The sequence below is a fragment of the Haematobia irritans genome, chromosome 3, assembly GCF_050003625.1.
Source record: "Haematobia irritans isolate KBUSLIRL chromosome 3, ASM5000362v1, whole genome shotgun sequence".
Classification (NCBI taxonomy): domain Eukaryota; kingdom Metazoa; phylum Arthropoda; class Insecta; order Diptera; family Muscidae; genus Haematobia; species Haematobia irritans.
Window position 1 is genome coordinate 232,833,387 of NC_134399.1, and position 22,333 is coordinate 232,855,719.

Consider the following 22,333-nt stretch of genomic DNA (forward strand, 5'->3'; position numbering starts at 1 on the left):
CACTGTTTGTTAAAAACACAAAGAATATGACCAAAGAAGAATAACAAAGCAGAAATTACGATATGAATAGGCGGCAAATTACAATAAAATCAATTAATAAATGCCGATAATAACGTAATTTTTTATGCTAATCAAGCGATACAAAAATGTTATCTGATTTTCCCAAAATCTCTATAGCGTTCTTCTATGCTAAAAGAGCATCCTATCCTGCCAAATTTCATGAAGATCGGATAAAAATTGCGACTTCTGTCGTTTGAACATCAACTCAAATAGATAACAACGACGGACGGACAGCCAGGGCTATATCGATTCAACGGGTGATTTCGAATCGATCCATATTAACAATTTGGACTCGAGGGCAACTAGTTGTGGTCATCAGATTCTTAAACAACACAATTTTATTATACCCTAACACACATATGGCTTTATTCACGATAACCGCCATAAAAATGCCATTTTTACCAATTTCTGATTGGAAATGGCAACACTGTTTGTTAAAAACACAAAGAATATGACCAAAGAAGAATAACAAAGCAGAAATTACGATATGAATAGGCGGCAAATTACAATAAAATCAATTAATAAATGCCGATAATAACGTAATTTTTTATGCTAATCAAGCGATACAAAAATGTTATCTGATTTTCCCAAAATCTCTATAGCGTTCTTCTATGCTAAAAGAGCATCCTATCCTGCCAAATTTCATGAAGATCGGATAAAAATTGCGACTTCTGTCGTTTGAACATCAACTCAAATAGATAACAACGACGGACGGACAGCCAGGGCTATATCGATTCAACGGGTGATTTCGAATCGATCCATATTAACAATTTGGACTCGAGGGCAACTAGTTGTGGTCATCAGATTCTTAAACAACACAATTTTATTATACCCTAACACACATATGGCTTTATTCACGATAACCGCCATAAAAATGCCATTTTTACCAATTTCTGATTGGAAATGGCAACACTGTTTGTTAAAAACACAAAGAATATGACCAAAGAAGAATAACAAAGCAGAAATTACGATATGAATAGGCGGCAAATTACAATAAAATCAATTAATAAATGCCGATAATAACGTAATTTTTTATGCTAATCAAGCGATACAAAAATGTTATCTGATTTTCCCAAAATCTCTATAGCGTTCTTCTATGCTAAAAGAGCATCCTATCCTGCCAAATTTCATGAAGATCGGATAAAAATTGCGACTTCTGTCGTTTGAACATCAACTCAAATAGATAACAACGACGGACGGACAGCCAGGGCTATATCGATTCAACGGGTGATTTCGAATCGATCCATCGATTAACAATTTGGACTCGAGGGCAACTAGTTGTGGTCATCAGATTCTTAAACAACACAATTTTATTATACCCTAACACACATATGGCTTTATTCACGATAACCGCCATAAAAATGCCATTTTTACCAATTTCTGATTGGAAATGGCAACACTGTTTGTTAAAAACACAAAGAATATGACCAAAGAAGAATAACAAAGCAGAAATTACGATATGAATAGGCGGCAAATTACAATAAAATCAATTAATAAATGCCGATAATAACGTAATTTTTTATGCTAATCAAGCGATACAAAAATGTTATCTGATTTTCCCAAAATCTCTATAGCGTTCTTCTATGCTAAAAGAGCATCCTATCCTGCCAAATTTCATGAAGATCGGATAAAAATTGCGACTTCTGTCGTTTGAACATCAACTCAAATAGATAACAACGACGGACGGACAGCCAGGGCTATATCGATTCAACGGGTGATTTCGAATCGATCCATATTAACAATTTGGACTCGAGGGCAACTAGTTGTGGTCATCAGATTCTTAAACAACACAATTTTATTATACCCTAACACACATATGGCTTTATTCACGATAACCGCCATAAAAATGCCATTTTTACCAATTTCTGATTGGAAATGGCAACACTGTTTGTTAAAAACACAAAGAATATGACCAAAGAAGAATAACAAAGCAGAAATTACGATATGAATAGGCGGCAAATTACAATAAAATCAATTAATAAATGCCGATAATAACGTAATTTTTTATGCTAATCAAGCGATACAAAAATGTTATCTGATTTTCCCAAAATCTCTATAGCGTTCTTCTATGCTAAAAGAGCATCCTATCCTGCCAAATTTCATGAAGATCGGATAAAAATTGCGACTTCTGTCGTTTGAACATCAACTCAAATAGATAACAACGACGGACGGACAGCCAGGGCTATATCGATTCAACGGGTGATTTCGAATCGATCCATATTAACAATTTGGACTCGAGGGCAACTAGTTGTGGTCATCAGATTCTTAAACAACACAATTTTATTATACCCTAACACACATATGGCTTTATTCACGATAACCGCCATAAAAATGCCATTTTTACCAATTTCTGATTGGAAATGGCAACACTGTTTGTTAAAAACACAAAGAATATGACCAAAGAAGAATAACAAAGCAGAAATTACGATATGAATAGGCGGCAAATTACAATAAAATCAATTAATAAATGCCGATAATAACGTAATTTTTTATGCTAATCAAGCGATACAAAAATGTTATCTGATTTTCCCAAAATCTCTATAGCGTTCTTCTATGCTAAAAGAGCATCCTATCCTGCCAAATTTCATGAAGATCGGATAAAAATTGCGACTTCTGTCGTTTGAACATCAACTCAAATAGATAACAACGACGGACGGACAGCCAGGGCTATATCGATTCAACGGGTGATTTCGAATCGATCCATATTAACAATTTGGACTCGAGGGCAACTAGTTGTGGTCATCAGATTCTTAAACAACACAATTTTATTATACCCTAACACACATATGGCTTTATTCACGATAACCGCCATAAAAATGCCATTTTTACCAATTTCTGATTGGAAATGGCAACACTGTTTGTTAAAAACACAAAGAATATGACCAAAGAAGAATAACAAAGCAGAAATTACGATATGAATAGGCGGCAAATTACAATAAAATCAATTAATAAATGCCGATAATAACGTAATTTTTTATGCTAATCAAGCGATACAAAAATGTTATCTGATTTTCCCAAAATCTCTATAGCGTTCTTCTATGCTAAAAGAGCATCCTATCCTGCCAAATTTCATGAAGATCGGATAAAAATTGCGACTTCTGTCGTTTGAACATCAACTCAAATAGATAACAACGACGGACGGACAGCCAGGGCTATATCGATTCAACGGGTGATTTCGAATCGATCCATATTAACAATTTGGACTCGAGGGCAACTAGTTGTGGTCATCAGATTCTTAAACAACACAATTTTATTATACCCTAACACACATATGGCTTTATTCACGATAACCGCCATAAAAATGCCATTTTTACCAATTTCTGATTGGAAATGGCAACACTGTTTGTTAAAAACACAAAGAATATGACCAAAGAAGAATAACAAAGCAGAAATTACGATATGAATAGGCGGCAAATTACAATAAAATCAATTAATAAATGCCGATAATAACGTAATTTTTTATGCTAATCAAGCGATACAAAAATGTTATCTGATTTTCCCAAAATCTCTATAGCGTTCTTCTATGCTAAAAGAGCATCCTATCCTGCCAAATTTCATGAAGATCGGATAAAAATTGCGACTTCTGTCGTTTGAACATCAACTCAAATAGATAACAACGACGGACGGACAGCCAGGGCTATATCGATTCAACGGGTGATTTCGAATCGATCCATATTAACAATTTGGACTCGAGGGCAACTAGTTGTGGTCATCAGATTCTTAAACAACACAATTTTATTATACCCTAACACACATATGGCTTTATTCACGATAACCGCCATAAAAATGCCATTTTTACCAATTTCTGATTGGAAATGGCAACACTGTTTGTTAAAAACACAAAGAATATGACCAAAGAAGAATAACAAAGCAGAAATTACGATATGAATAGGCGGCAAATTACAATAAAATCAATTAATAAATGCCGATAATAACGTAATTTTTTATGCTAATCAAGCGATACAAAAATGTTATCTGATTTTCCCAAAATCTCTATAGCGTTCTTCTATGCTAAAAGAGCATCCTATCCTGCCAAATTTCATGAAGATCGGATAAAAATTGCGACTTCTGTCGTTTGAACATCAACTCAAATAGATAACAACGACGGACGGACAGCCAGGGCTATATCGATTCAACGGGTGATTTCGAATCGATCCATATTAACAATTTGGACTCGAGGGCAACTAGTTGTGGTCATCAGATTCTTAAACAACACAATTTTATTATACCCTAACACACATATGGCTTTATTCACGATAACCGCCATAAAAATGCCATTTTTACCAATTTCTGATTGGAAATGGCAACACTGTTTGTTAAAAACACAAAGAATATGACCAAAGAAGAATAACAAAGCAGAAATTACGATATGAATAGGCGGCAAATTACAATAAAATCAATTAATAAATGCCGATAATAACGTAATTTTTTATGCTAATCAAGCGATACAAAAATGTTATCTGATTTTCCCAAAATCTCTATAGCGTTCTTCTATGCTAAAAGAGCATCCTATCCTGCCAAATTTCATGAAGATCGGATAAAAATTGCGACTTCTGTCGTTTGAACATCAACTCAAATAGATAACAACGACGGACGGACAGCCAGGGCTATATCGATTCAACGGGTGATTTCGAATCGATCCATATTAACAATTTGGACTCGAGGGCAACTAGTTGTGGTCATCAGATTCTTAAACAACACAATTTTATTATACCCTAACACACATATGGCTTTATTCACGATAACCGCCATAAAAATGCCATTTTTACCAATTTCTGATTGGAAATGGCAACACTGTTTGTTAAAAACACAAAGAATATGACCAAAGAAGAATAACAAAGCAGAAATTACGATATGAATAGGCGGCAAATTACAATAAAATCAATTAATAAATGCCGATAATAACGTAATTTTTTATGCTAATCAAGCGATACAAAAATGTTATCTGATTTTCCCAAAATCTCTATAGCGTTCTTCTATGCTAAAAGAGCATCCTATCCTGCCAAATTTCATGAAGATCGGATAAAAATTGCGACTTCTGTCGTTTGAACATCAACTCAAATAGATAACAACGACGGACGGACAGCCAGGGCTATATCGATTCAACGGGTGATTTCGAATCGATCCATATTAACAATTTGGACTCGAGGGCAACTAGTTGTGGTCATCAGATTCTTAAACAACACAATTTTATTATACCCTAACACACATATGGCTTTATTCACGATAACCGCCATAAAAATGCCATTTTTACCAATTTCTGATTGGAAATGGCAACACTGTTTGTTAAAAACACAAAGAATATGACCAAAGAAGAATAACAAAGCAGAAATTACGATATGAATAGGCGGCAAATTACAATAAAATCAATTAATAAATGCCGATAATAACGTAATTTTTTATGCTAATCAAGCGATACAAAAATGTTATCTGATTTTCCCAAAATCTCTATAGCGTTCTTCTATGCTAAAAGAGCATCCTATCCTGCCAAATTTCATAAAGATCGGATAAAAATTGCGACTTCTGTCGTTTGAACATCAACTCAAATAGATAACAACGACGGACGGACAGCCAGGGCTATATCGATTCAACGGGTGATTTCGAATCGATCCATATTAACAATTTGGACTCGAGGGCAACTAGTTGTGGTCATCAGATTCTTAAACAACACAATTTTATTATACCCTAACACACATATGGCTTTATTCACGATAACCGCCATAAAAATGCCATTTTTACCAATTTCTGATTGGAAATGGCAACACTGTTTGTTAAAAACACAAAGAATATGACCAAAGAAGAATAACAAAGCAGAAATTACGATATGAATAGGCGGCAAATTACAATAAAATCAATTAATAAATGCCGATAATAACGTAATTTTTTATGCTAATCAAGCGATACAAAAATGTTATCTGATTTTCCCAAAATCTCTATAGCGTTCTTCTATGCTAAAAGAGCATCCTATCCTGCCAAATTTCATGAAGATCGGATAAAAATTGCGACTTCTGTCGTTTGAACATCAACTCAAATAGATAACAACGACGGACGGACAGCCAGGGCTATATCGATTCAACGGGTGATTTCGAATCGATCCATATTAACAATTTGGACTCGAGGGCAACTAGTTGTGGTCATCAGATTCTTAAACAACACAATTTTATTATACCCTAACACACATATGGCTTTATTCACGATAACCGCCATAAAAATGCCATTTTTACCAATTTCTGATTGGAAATGGCAACACTGTTTGTTAAAAACACAAAGAATATGACCAAAGAAGAATAACAAAGCAGAAATTACGATATGAATAGGCGGCAAATTACAATAAAATCAATTAATAAATGCCGATAATAACGTAATTTTTTATGCTAATCAAGCGATACAAAAATGTTATCTGATTTTCCCAAAATCTCTATAGCGTTCTTCTATGCTAAAAGAGCATCCTATCCTGCCAAATTTCATGAAGATCGGATAAAAATTGCGACTTCTGTCGTTTGAACATCAACTCAAATAGATAACAACGACGGACGGACAGCCAGGGCTATATCGATTCAACGGGTGATTTCGAATCGATCCATATTAACAATTTGGACTCGAGGGCAACTAGTTGTGGTCATCAGATTCTTAAACAACACAATTTTATTATACCCTAACACACATATGGCTTTATTCACGATAACCGCCATAAAAATGCCATTTTTACCAATTTCTGATTGGAAATGGCAACACTGTTTGTTAAAAACACAAAGAATATGACCAAAGAAGAATAACAAAGCAGAAATTACGATATGAATAGGCGGCAAATTACAATAAAATCAATTAATAAATGCCGATAATAACGTAATTTTTTATGCTAATCAAGCGATACAAAAATGTTATCTGATTTTCCCAAAATCTCTATAGCGTTCTTCTATGCTAAAAGAGCATCCTATCCTGCCAAATTTCATGAAGATCGGATAAAAATTGCGACTTCTGTCGTTTGAACATCAACTCAAATAGATAACAACGACGGACGGACAGCCAGGGCTATATCGATTCAACGGGTGATTTCGAATCGATCCATATTAACAATTTGGACTCGAGGGCAACTAGTTGTGGTCATCAGATTCTTAAACAACACAATTTTATTATACCCTAACACACATATGGCTTTATTCACGATAACCGCCATAAAAATGCCATTTTTACCAATTTCTGATTGGAAATGGCAACACTGTTTGTTAAAAACACAAAGAATATGACCAAAGAAGAATAACAAAGCAGAAATTACGATATGAATAGGCGGCAAATTACAATAAAATCAATTAATAAATGCCGATAATAACGTAATTTTTTATGCTAATCAAGCGATACAAAAATGTTATCTGATTTTCCCAAAATCTCTATAGCGTTCTTCTATGCTAAAAGAGCATCCTATCCTGCCAAATTTCATGAAGATCGGATAAAAATTGCGACTTCTGTCGTTTGAACATCAACTCAAATAGATAACAACGACGGACGGACAGCCAGGGCTATATCGATTCAACGGGTGATTTCGAATCGATCCATATTAACAATTTGGACTCGAGGGCAACTAGTTGTGGTCATCAGATTCTTAAACAACACAATTTTATTATACCCTAACACACATATGGCTTTATTCACGATAACCGCCATAAAAATGCCATTTTTACCAATTTCTGATTGGAAATGGCAACACTGTTTGTTAAAAACACAAAGAATATGACCAAAGAAGAATAACAAAGCAGAAATTACGATATGAATAGGCGGCAAATTACAATAAAATCAATTAATAAATGCCGATAATAACGTAATTTTTTATGCTAATCAAGCGATACAAAAATGTTATCTGATTTTCCCAAAATCTCTATAGCGTTCTTCTATGCTAAAAGAGCATCCTATCCTGCCAAATTTCATGAAGATCGGATAAAAATTGCGACTTCTGTCGTTTGAACATCAACTCAAATAGATAACAACGACGGACGGACAGCCAGGGCTATATCGATTCAACGGGTGATTTCGAATCGATCCATATTAACAATTTGGACTCGAGGGCAACTAGTTGTGGTCATCAGATTCTTAAACAACACAATTTTATTATACCCTAACACACATATGGCTTTATTCACGATAACCGCCATAAAAATGCCATTTTTACCAATTTCTGATTGGAAATGGCAACACTGTTTGTTAAAAACACAAAGAATATGACCAAAGAAGAATAACAAAGCAGAAATTACGATATGAATAGGCGGCAAATTACAATAAAATCAATTAATAAATGCCGATAATAACGTAATTTTTTATGCTAATCAAGCGATACAAAAATGTTATCTGATTTTCCCAAAATCTCTATAGCGTTCTTCTATGCTAAAAGAGCATCCTATCCTGCCAAATTTCATGAAGATCGGATAAAAATTGCGACTTCTGTCGTTTGAACATCAACTCAAATAGATAACAACGACGGACGGACAGCCAGGGCTATATCGATTCAACGGGTGATTTCGAATCGATCCATATTAACAATTTGGACTCGAGGGCAACTAGTTGTGGTCATCAGATTCTTAAACAACACAATTTTATTATACCCTAACACACATATGGCTTTATTCACGATAACCGCCATAAAAATGCCATTTTTACCAATTTCTGATTGGAAATGGCAACACTGTTTGTTAAAAACACAAAGAATATGACCAAAGAAGAATAACAAAGCAGAAATTACGATATGAATAGGCGGCAAATTACAATAAAATCAATTAATAAATGCCGATAATAACGTAATTTTTTATGCTAATCAAGCGATACAAAAATGTTATCTGATTTTCCCAAAATCTCTATAGCGTTCTTCTATGCTAAAAGAGCATCCTATCCTGCCAAATTTCATGAAGATCGGATAAAAATTGCGACTTCTGTCGTTTGAACATCAACTCAAATAGATAACAACGACGGACGGACAGCCAGGGCTATATCGATTCAACGGGTGATTTCGAATCGATCCATATTAACAATTTGGACTCGAGGGCAACTAGTTGTGGTCATCAGATTCTTAAACAACACAATTTTATTATACCCTAACACACATATGGCTTTATTCACGATAACCGCCATAAAAATGCCATTTTTACCAATTTCTGATTGGAAATGGCAACACTGTTTGTTAAAAACACAAAGAATATGACCAAAGAAGAATAACAAAGCAGAAATTACGATATGAATAGGCGGCAAATTACAATAAAATCAATTAATAAATGCCGATAATAACGTAATTTTTTATGCTAATCAAGCGATACAAAAATGTTATCTGATTTTCCCAAAATCTCTATAGCGTTCTTCTATGCTAAAAGAGCATCCTATCCTGCCAAATTTCATGAAGATCGGATAAAAATTGCGACTTCTGTCGTTTGAACATCAACTCAAATAGATAACAACGACGGACGGACAGCCAGGGCTATATCGATTCAACGGGTGATTTCGAATCGATCCATATTAACAATTTGGACTCGAGGGCAACTAGTTGTGGTCATCAGATTCTTAAACAACACAATTTTATTATACCCTAACACACATATGGCTTTATTCACGATAACCGCCATAAAAATGCCATTTTTACCAATTTCTGATTGGAAATGGCAACACTGTTTGTTAAAAACACAAAGAATATGACCAAAGAAGAATAACAAAGCAGAAATTACGATATGAATAGGCGGCAAATTACAATAAAATCAATTAATAAATGCCGATAATAACGTAATTTTTTATGCTAATCAAGCGATACAAAAATGTTATCTGATTTTCCCAAAATCTCTATAGCGTTCTTCTATGCTAAAAGAGCATCCTATCCTGCCAAATTTCATGAAGATCGGATAAAAATTGCGACTTCTGTCGTTTGAACATCAACTCAAATAGATAACAACGACGGACGGACAGCCAGGGCTATATCGATTCAACGGGTGATTTCGAATCGATCCATATTAACAATTTGGACTCGAGGGCAACTAGTTGTGGTCATCAGATTCTTAAACAACACAATTTTATTATACCCTAACACACATATGGCTTTATTCACGATAACCGCCATAAAAATGCCATTTTTACCAATTTCTGATTGGAATTGGCAACACTGTTTGTTAAAAACACAAAGAATATGACCAAAGAAGAATAACAAAGCAGAAATTACGATATGAATAGGCGGCAAATTACAATAAAATCAATTAATAAATGCCGATAATAACGTAATTTTTTATGCTAATCAAGCGATACAAAAATGTTATCTGATTTTCCCAAAATCTCTATAGCGTTCTTCTATGCTAAAAGAGCATCCTATCCTGCCAAATTTCATGAAGATCGGATAAAAATTGCGACTTCTGTCGTTTGAACATCAACTCAAATAGATAACAACGACGGACGGACAGCCAGGGCTATATCGATTCAACGGGTGATTTCGAATCGATCCATATTAACAATTTGGACTCGAGGGCAACTAGTTGTGGTCATCAGATTCTTAAACAACACAATTTTATTATACCCTAACACACATATGGCTTTATTCACGATAACCGCCATAAAAATGCCATTTTTACCAATTTCTGATTGGAAATGGCAACACTGTTTGTTAAAAACACAAAGAATATGACCAAAGAAGAATAACAAAGCAGAAATTACGATATGAATAGGCGGCAAATTACAATAAAATCAATTAATAAATGCCGATAATAACGTAATTTTTTATGCTAATCAAGCGATACAAAAATGTTATCTGATTTTCCCAAAATCTCTATAGCGTTCTTCTATGCTAAAAGAGCATCCTATCCTGCCAAATTTCATGAAGATCGGATAAAAATTGCGACTTCTGTCGTTTGAACATCAACTCAAATAGATAACAACGACGGACGGACAGCCAGGGCTATATCGATTCAACGGGTGATTTCGAATCGATCCATATTAACAATTTGGACTCGAGGGCAACTAGTTGTGGTCATCAGATTCTTAAACAACACAATTTTATTATACCCTAACACACATATGGCTTTATTCACGATAACCGCCATAAAAATGCCATTTTTACCAATTTCTGATTGGAAATGGCAACACTGTTTGTTAAAAACACAAAGAATATGACCAAAGAAGAATAACAAAGCAGAAATTACGATATGAATAGGCGGCAAATTACAATAAAATCAATTAATAAATGCCGATAATAACGTAATTTTTTATGCTAATCAAGCGATACAAAAATGTTATCTGATTTTCCCAAAATCTCTATAGCGTTCTTCTATGCTAAAAGAGCATCCTATCCTGCCAAATTTCATGAAGATCGGATAAAAATTGCGACTTCTGTCGTTTGAACATCAACTCAAATAGATAACAACGACGGACGGACAGCCAGGGCTATATCGATTCAACGGGTGATTTCGAATCGATCCATATTAACAATTTGGACTCGAGGGCAACTAGTTGTGGTCATCAGATTCTTAAACAACACAATTTTATTATACCCTAACACACATATGGCTTTATTCACGATAACCGCCATAAAAATGCCATTTTTACCAATTTCTGATTGGAAATGGCAACACTGTTTGTTAAAAACACAAAGAATATGACCAAAGAAGAATAACAAAGCAGAAATTACGATATGAATAGGCGGCAAATTACAATAAAATCAATTAATAAATGCCGATAATAACGTAATTTTTTATGCTAATCAAGCGATACAAAAATGTTATCTGATTTTCCCAAAATCTCTATAGCGTTCTTCTATGCTAAAAGAGCATCCTATCCTGCCAAATTTCATGAAGATCGGATAAAAATTGCGACTTCTGTCGTTTGAACATCAACTCAAATAGATAACAACGACGGACGGACAGCCAGGGCTATATCGATTCAACGGGTGATTTCGAATCGATCCATATTAACAATTTGGACTCGAGGGCAACTAGTTGTGGTCATCAGATTCTTAAACAACACAATTTTATTATACCCTAACACACATATGGCTTTATTCACGATAACCGCCATAAAAATGCCATTTTTACCAATTTCTGATTGGAAATGGCAACACTGTTTGTTAAAAACACAAAGAATATGACCAAAGAAGAATAACAAAGCAGAAATTACGATATGAATAGGCGGCAAATTACAATAAAATCAATTAATAAATGCCGATAATAACGTAATTTTTTATGCTAATCAAGCGATACAAAAATGTTATCTGATTTTCCCAAAATCTCTATAGCGTTCTTCTATGCTAAAAGAGCATCCTATCCTGCCAAATTTCATGAAGATCGGATAAAAATTGCGACTTCTGTCGTTTGAACATCAACTCAAATAGATAACAACGACGGACGGACAGCCAGGGCTATATCGATTCAACGGGTGATTTCGAATCGATCCATATTAACAATTTGGACTCGAGGGCAACTAGTTGTGGTCATCAGATTCTTAAACAACACAATTTTATTATACCCTAACACACATATGGCTTTATTCACGATAACCGCCATAAAAATGCCATTTTTACCAATTTCTGATTGGAAATGGCAACACTGTTTGTTAAAAACACAAAGAATATGACCAAAGAAGAATAACAAAGCAGAAATTACGATATGAATAGGCGGCAAATTACAATAAAATCAATTAATAAATGCCGATAATAACGTAATTTTTTATGCTAATCAAGCGATACAAAAATGTTATCTGATTTTCCCAAAATCTCTATAGCGTTCTTCTATGCTAAAAGAGCATCCTATCCTGCCAAATTTCATGAAGATCGGATAAAAATTGCGACTTCTGTCGTTTGAACATCAACTCAAATAGATAACAACGACGGACGGACAGCCAGGGCTATATCGATTCAACGGGTGATTTCGAATCGATCCATCGATTAACAATTTGGACTCGAGGGCAACTAGTTGTGGTCATCAGATTCTTAAACAACACAATTTTATTATACCCTAACACACATATGGCTTTATTCACGATAACCGCCATAAAAATGCCATTTTTACCAATTTCTGATTGGAAATGGCAACACTGTTTGTTAAAAACACAAAGAATATGACCAAAGAAGAATAACAAAGCAGAAATTACGATATGAATAGGCGGCAAATTACAATAAAATCAATTAATAAATGCCGATAATAACGTAATTTTTTATGCTAATCAAGCGATACAAAAATGTTATCTGATTTTCCCAAAATCTCTATAGCGTTCTTCTATGCTAAAAGAGCATCCTATCCTGCCAAATTTCATGAAGATCGGATAAAAATTGCGACTTCTGTCGTTTGAACATCAACTCAAATAGATAACAACGACGGACGGACAGCCAGGGCTATATCGATTCAACGGGTGATTTCGAATCGATCCATATTAACAATTTGGACTCGAGGGCAACTAGTTGTGGTCATCAGATTCTTAAACAACACAATTTTATTATACCCTAACACACATATGGCTTTATTCACGATAACCGCCATAAAAATGCCATTTTTACCAATTTCTGATTGGAATTGGCAACACTGTTTGTTAAAAACACAAAGAATATGACCAAAGAAGAATAACAAAGCAGAAATTACGATATGAATAGGCGGCAAATTACAATAAAATCAATTAATAAATGCCGATAATAACGTAATTTTTTATGCTAATCAAGCGATACAAAAATGTTATCTGATTTTCCCAAAATCTCTATAGCGTTCTTCTATGCTAAAAGAGCATCCTATCCTGCCAAATTTCATGAAGATCGGATAAAAATTGCGACTTCTGTCGTTTGAACATCAACTCAAATAGATAACAACGACGGACGGACAGCCAGGGCTATATCGATTCAACGGGTGATTTCGAATCGATCCATATTAACAATTTGGACTCGAGGGCAACTAGTTGTGGTCATCAGATTCTTAAACAACACAATTTTATTATACCCTAACACACATATGGCTTTATTCACGATAACCGCCATAAAAATGCCATTTTTACCAATTTCTGATTGGAAATGGCAACACTGTTTGTTAAAAACACAAAGAATATGACCAAAGAAGAATAACAAAGCAGAAATTACGATATGAATAGGCGGCAAATTACAATAAAATCAATTAATAAATGCCGATAATAACGTAATTTTTTATGCTAATCAAGCGATACAAAAATGTTATCTGATTTTCCCAAAATCTCTATAGCGTTCTTCTATGCTAAAAGAGCATCCTATCCTGCCAAATTTCATGAAGATCGGATAAAAATTGCGACTTCTGTCGTTTGAACATCAACTCAAATAGATAACAACGACGGACGGACAGCCAGGGCTATATCGATTCAACGGGTGATTTCGAATCGATCCATATTAACAATTTGGACTCGAGGGCAACTAGTTGTGGTCATCAGATTCTTAAACAACACAATTTTATTATACCCTAACACACATATGGCTTTATTCACGATAACCGCCATAAAAATGCCATTTTTACCAATTTCTGATTGGAATTGGCAACACTGTTTGTTAAAAACACAAAGAATATGACCAAAGAAGAATAACAAAGCAGAAATTACGATATGAATAGGCGGCAAATTACAATAAAATCAATTAATAAATGCCGATAATAACGTAATTTTTTATGCTAATCAAGCGATACAAAAATGTTATCTGATTTTCCCAAAATCTCTATAGCGTTCTTCTATGCTAAAAGAGCATCCTATCCTGCCAAATTTCATGAAGATCGGATAAAAATTGCGACTTCTGTCGTTTGAACATCAACTCAAATAGATAACAACGACGGACGGACAGCCAGGGCTATATCGATTCAACGGGTGATTTCGAATCGATCCATATTAACAATTTGGACTCGAGGGCAACTAGTTGTGGTCATCAGATTCTTAAACAACACAATTTTATTATACCCTAACACACATATGGCTTTATTCACGATAACCGCCATAAAAATGCCATTTTTACCAATTTCTGATTGGAAATGGCAACACTGTTTGTTAAAAACACAAAGAATATGACCAAAGAAGAATAACAAAGCAGAAATTACGATATGAATAGGCGGCAAATTACAATAAAATCAATTAATAAATGCCGATAATAACGTAATTTTTTATGCTAATCAAGCGATACAAAAATGTTATCTGATTTTCCCAAAATCTCTATAGCGTTCTTCTATGCTAAAAGAGCATCCTATCCTGCCAAATTTCATGAAGATCGGATAAAAATTGCGACTTCTGTCGTTTGAACATCAACTCAAATAGATAACAACGACGGACGGACAGCCAGGGCTATATCGATTCAACGGGTGATTTCGAATCGATCCATATTAACAATTTGGACTCGAGGGCAACTAGTTGTGGTCATCAGATTCTTAAACAACACAATTTTATTATACCCTAACACACATATGGCTTTATTCACGATAACCGCCATAAAAATGCCATTTTTACCAATTTCTGATTGGAAATGGCAACACTGTTTGTTAAAAACACAAAGAATATGACCAAAGAAGAATAACAAAGCAGAAATTACGATATGAATAGGCGGCAAATTACAATAAAATCAATTAATAAATGCCGATAATAACGTAATTTTTTATGCTAATCAAGCGATACAAAAATGTTATCTGATTTTCCCAAAATCTCTATAGCGTTCTTCTATGCTAAAAGAGCATCCTATCCTGCCAAATTTCATGAAGATCGGATAAAAATTGCGACTTCTGTCGTTTGAACATCAACTCAAATAGATAACAACGACGGACGGACAGCCAGGGCTATATCGATTCAACGGGTGATTTCGAATCGATCCATATTAACAATTTGGACTCGAGGGCAACTAGTTGTGGTCATCAGATTCTTAAACAACACAATTTTATTATACCCTAACACACATATGGCTTTATTCACGATAACCGCCATAAAAATGCCATTTTTACCAATTTCTGATTGGAAATGGCAACACTGTTTGTTAAAAACACAAAGAATATGACCAAAGAAGAATAACAAAGCAGAAATTACGATATGAATAGGCGGCAAATTACAATAAAATCAATTAATAAATGCCGATAATAACGTAATTTTTTATGCTAATCAAGCGATACAAAAATGTTATCTGATTTTCCCAAAATCTCTATAGCGTTCTTCTATGCTAAAAGAGCATCCTATCCTGCCAAATTTCATGAAGATCGGATAAAAATTGCGACTTCTGTCGTTTGAACATCAACTCAAATAGATAACAACGACGGACGGACAGCCAGGGCTATATCGATTCAACGGGTGATTTCGAATCGATCCATATTAACAATTTGGACTCGAGGGCAACTAGTTGTGGTCATCAGATTCTTAAACAACACAATTTTATTATACCCTAACACACATATGGCTTTATTCACGATAACCGCCATAAAAATGCCATTTTTACCAATTTCTGATTGGAAATGGCAACACTGTTTGTTAAAAACACAAAGAATATGACCAAAGAAGAATAACAAAGCAGAAATTACGATATGAATAGGCGGCAAATTACAATAAAATCAATTAATAAATGCCGATAATAACGTAATTTTTTATGCTAATCAAGCGATACAAAAATGTTATCTGATTTTCCCAAAATCTCTATAGCGTTCTTCTATGCTAAAAGAGCATCCTATCCTGCCAAATTTCATGAAGATCGGATAAAAATTGCGACTTCTGTCGTTTGAACATCAACTCAAATAGATAACAACGACGGACGGACAGCCAGGGCTATATCGATTCAACGGGTGATTTCGAATCGATCCATATTAACAATTTGGACTCGAGGGCAACTAGTTGTGGTCATCAGATTCTTAAACAACACAATTTTATTATACCCTAACACACATATGGCTTTATTCACGATAACCGCCATAAAAATGCCATTTTTACCAATTTCTGATTGGAAATGGCAACACTGTTTGTTAAAAACACAAAGAATATGACCAAAGAAGAATAACAAAGCAGAAATTACGATATGAATAGGCGGCAAATTACAATAAAATCAATTAATAAATGCCGATAATAACGTAATTTTTTATGCTAATCAAGCGATACAAAAATGTTATCTGATTTTCCCAAAATCTCTATAGCGTTCTTCTATGCTAAAAGAGCATCCTATCCTGCCAAATTTCATGAAGATCGGATAAAAATTGCGACTTCTGTCGTTTGAACATCAACTCAAATAGATAACAACGACGGACGGACAGCCAGGGCTATATCGATTCAACGGGTGATTTCGAATCGATCCATATTAACAATTTGGACTCGAGGGCAACTAGTTGTGGTCATCAGATTCTTAAACAACACAATTTTATTATACCCTAACACACATATGGCTTTATTCACGATAACCGCCATAAAAATGCCATTTTTACCAATTTCTGATTGGAAATGGCAACACTGTTTGTTAAAAACACAAAGAATATGACCAAAGAAGAATAACAAAGCAGAAATTACGATATGAATAGGCGGCAAATTACAATAAAATCAATTAATAAATGCCGATAATAACGTAATTTTTTATGCTAATCAAGCGATACAAAAATGTTATCTGATTTTCCCAAAATCTCTATAGCGTTCTTCTATGCTAAAAGAGCATCCTATCCTGCCAAATTTCATGAAGATCGGATAAAAATTGCGACTTCTGTCGTTTGAACATCAACTCAAATAGATAACAACGACGGACGGACAGCCAGGGCTATATCGATTCAACGGGTGATTTCGAATCGATCCATATTAACAATTTGGACTCGAGGGCAACTAGTTGTGGTCATCAGATTCTTAAACAACACAATTTTATTATACCCTAACACACATATGGCTTTATTCACGATAACCGCCATAAAAATGCCATTTTTACCAATTTCTGATTGGAATTGGCAACACTGTTTGTTAAAAACACAAAGAATATGACCAAAGAAGAATAACAAAGCAGAAATTACGATATGAATAGGCGGCAAATTACAATAAAATCAATTAATAAATGCCGATAATAACGTAATTTTTTATGCTAATCAAGCGATACAAAAATGTTATCTGATTTTCCCAAAATCTCTATAGCGTTCTTCTATGCTAAAAGAGCATCCTATCCTGCCAAATTTCATGAAGATCGGATAAAAATTGCGACTTCTGTCGTTTGAACATCAACTCAAATAGATAACAACGACGGACGGACAGCCAGGGCTATATCGATTCAACGGGTGATTTCGAATCGATCCATATTAACAATTTGGACTCGAGGGCAACTAGTTGTGGTCATCAGATTCTTAAACAACACAATTTTATTATACCCTAACACACATATGGCTTTATTCACGATAACCGCCATAAAAATGCCATTTTTACCAATTTCTGATTGGAAATGGCAACACTGTTTGTTAAAAACACAAAGAATATGACCAAAGAAGAATAACAAAGCAGAAATTACGATATGAATAGGCGGCAAATTACAATAAAATCAATTAATAAATGCCTATAATAACGTAATTTTTTATGCTAATCAAGCGATACAAAAATGTTATCTGATTTTCCCAAAATCTCTATAGCGTTCTTCTATGCTAAAAGAGCATCCTATCCTGCCAAATTTCATGAAGATCGGATAAAAATTGCGACTTCTGTCGTTTGAACATCAACTCAAATAGATAACAACGACGGACGGACAGCCAGGGCTATATCGATTCAACGGGTGATTTCGAATCGATCCATATTAACAATTTGGACTCGAGGGCAACTAGTTGTGGTCATCAGATTCTTAAACAACACAATTTTATTATACCCTAACACACATATGGCTTTATTCACGATAACCGCCATAAAAATGCCATTTTTACCAATTTCTGATTGGAAATGGCAACACTGTTTGTTAAAAACACAAAGAATATGACCAAAGAAGAATAACAAAGCAGAAATTACGATATGAATAGGCGGCAAATTACAATAAAATCAATTAATAAATGCCGATAATAACGTAATTTTTTATGCTAATCAAGCGATACAAAAATGTTATCTGATTTTCCCAAAATCTCTATAGCGTTCTTCTATGCTAAAAGAGCATCCTATCCTGCCAAATTTCATGAAGATCGGATAAAAATTGCGACTTCTGTCGTTTGAACATCAACTCAAATAGATAACAACGACGGACGGACAGCCAGGGCTATATCGATTCAACGGGTGATTTCGAATCGATCCATATTAACAATTTGGACTCGAGGGCAACTAGTTGTGGTCATCAGATTCTTAAACAACACAATTTTATTATACCCTAACACACATATGGCTTTATTCACGATAACCGCCATAAAAATGCCATTTTTACCAATTTCTGATTGGAAATGGCAACACTGTTTGTTAAAAACACAAAGAATATGACCAAAGAAGAATAACAAAGCAGAAATTACGATATGAATAGGCGGCAAATTACAATAAAATCAATTAATAAATGCCGATAATAACGTAATTTTTTATGCTAATCAAGCGATACAAAAATGTTATCTGATTTTCCCAAAATCTCTATAGCGTTCTTCTATGCTAAAAGAGCATCCTATCCTGCCAAATTTCATGAAGATCGGATAAAAATTGCGACTTCTGTCGTTTGAACATCAACTCAAATAGATAACAACGACGGACGGACAGCCAGGGCTATATCGATTCAACGGGTGATTTCGAATCGATCCATATTAACAATTTGGACTCGAGGGCAACTAGTTGTGGTCATCAGATTCTTAAACAACACAATTTTATTATACCCTAACACACATATGGCTTTATTCACGATAACCGCCATAAAAATGCCATTTTTACCAATTTCTGATTGGAAATGGCAACACTGTTTGTTAAAAACACAAAGAATATGACCAAAGAAGAATAACAAAGCAGAAATTACGATATGAATAGGCGGCAAATTACAATAAAATCAATTAATAAATGCCGATAATAACGTAATTTTTTATGCTAATCAAGCGATACAAAAATGTTATCTGATTTTCCCAAAATCTCTATAGCGTTCTTCTATGCTAAAAGAGCATCCTATCCTGCCAAATTTCATGAAGATCGGATAAAAATTGCGACTTCTGTCGTTTGAACATCAACTCAAATAGATAACAACGACGGACGGACAGCCAGGGCTATATCGATTCAACGGGTGATTTCGAATCGATCCATATTAACAATTTGGACTCGAGGGCAACTAGTTGTGGTCATCAGATTCTTAAACAACACAATTTTATTATACCCTAACACACATATGGCTTTATTCACGATAACCGCCATAAAAATGCCATTTTTACCAATTTCTGATTGGAAATGGCAACACTGTTTGTTAAAAACACAAAGAATATGACCAAAGAAGAATAACAAAGCAGAAATTACGATATGAATAGGCGGCAAATTACAATAAAATCAATTAATAAATGCCGATAATAACGTAATTTTTTATGCTAATCAAGCGATACAAAAATGTTATCTGATTTTCCCAAAATCTCTATAGCGTTCTTCTATGCTAAAAGAGCATCCTATCCTGCCAAATTTCATGAAGATCGGATAAAAATTGCGACTTCTGTCGTTTGAACATCAACTCAAATAGATAACAACGACGGACGGACAGCCAGGGCTATATCGATTCAACGGGTGATTTCGAATCGATCCATATTAACAATTTGGACTCGAGGGCAACTAGTTGTGGTCATCAGATTCTTAAACAACACAATTTTATTATACCCTAACACACATATGGCTTTATTCACGATAACCGCCATAAAAATGCCATTTTTACCAATTTCTGATTGGAAATGGCAACACTGTTTGTTAAAAACACAAAGAATATGACCAAAGAAGAATAACAAAGCAGAAATTACGATATGAATAGGCGGCAAATTACAATAAAATCAATTAATAAATGCCGATAATAACGTAATTTTTTATGCTAATCAAGCGATACAAAAATGTTATCTGATTTTCCCAAAATCTCTATAGCGTTCTTCTATGCTAAAAGAGCATCCTATCCTGCCAAATTTCATGAAGATCGGATAAAAATTGCGACTTCTGTCGTTTGAACATCAACTCAAATAGATAACAACGACGGACGGACAGCCAGGGCTATATCGATTCAACGGGTGATTTCGAATCGATCCATATTAACAATTTGGACTCGAGGGCAACTAGTTGTGGTCATCAGATTCTTAAACAACACAATTTTATTATACCCTAACACACATATGGCTTTATTCACGATAACCGCCATAAAAATGCCATTTTTACCAATTTCTGATTGGAATTGGCAACACTGTTTGTTAAAAACACAAAGAATATGACCAAAGAAGAATAACAAAGCAGAAATTACGATATGAATAGGCGGCAAATTACAATAAAATCAATTAATAAATGCCGATAATAACGTAATTTTTTATGCTAATCAAGCGATACAAAAATGTTATCTGATTTTCCCAAAATCTCTATAGCGTTCTTCTATGCTAAAAGAGCATCCTATCCTGCCAAATTTCATGAAGATCGGATAAAAATTGCGACTTCTGTCGTTTGAACATCAACTCAAATAGATAACAACGACGGACGGACAGCCAGGGCTATATCGATTCAACGGGTGATTTCGAATCGATCCATATTAACAATTTGGACTCGAGGGCAACTAGTTGTGGTCATCAGATTCTTAAACAACACAATTTTATTATACCCTAACACACATATGGCTTTTGTAATGGTCGTCTTTACAAATCGTATATTATTTTTCAAAATTTTCGCCTTTCTGTTCATGTTTTTGTCTCTTGGTTGATTCTGCTCAGTTTCGGGGCATTTATTTTTAAATGAATACTTGTCTTTTATTGTTCCTACTATTTTTCAATTTTCTAACATACGATTTGCTCGAACATTACTATTATTATTCTCCAAAGTAATTTCATTCTGCATGAAATTTTTATTTTTTTCTGATTTAGCAACTTTTTTCCCCGCAAAACATTTTGAGTCAACTCAGTAAATGAGGGGTTGCGTTATGGGATTTTGTGGGATTTTTATGCTTAGTGGCTACCCTTTGTTTTTAGCACTTTTGACATTGTCATTCTCAGCTATCGATCTCCACGCTAAGAGCAAAAAGAAGTTTGACAAGACGAAATCACTTCCTTTCTGTTTCGTGAGCATCGTTCTTGAAATAAGACGTAAAATATTCCTAAAAATTCTTTTCAATCCGGGAAAATTATAAAGTCAGCCCAGCTTGTTTTGAAATTTATTTAAAATTTTTGTGCGTTCAAATATTTATTGG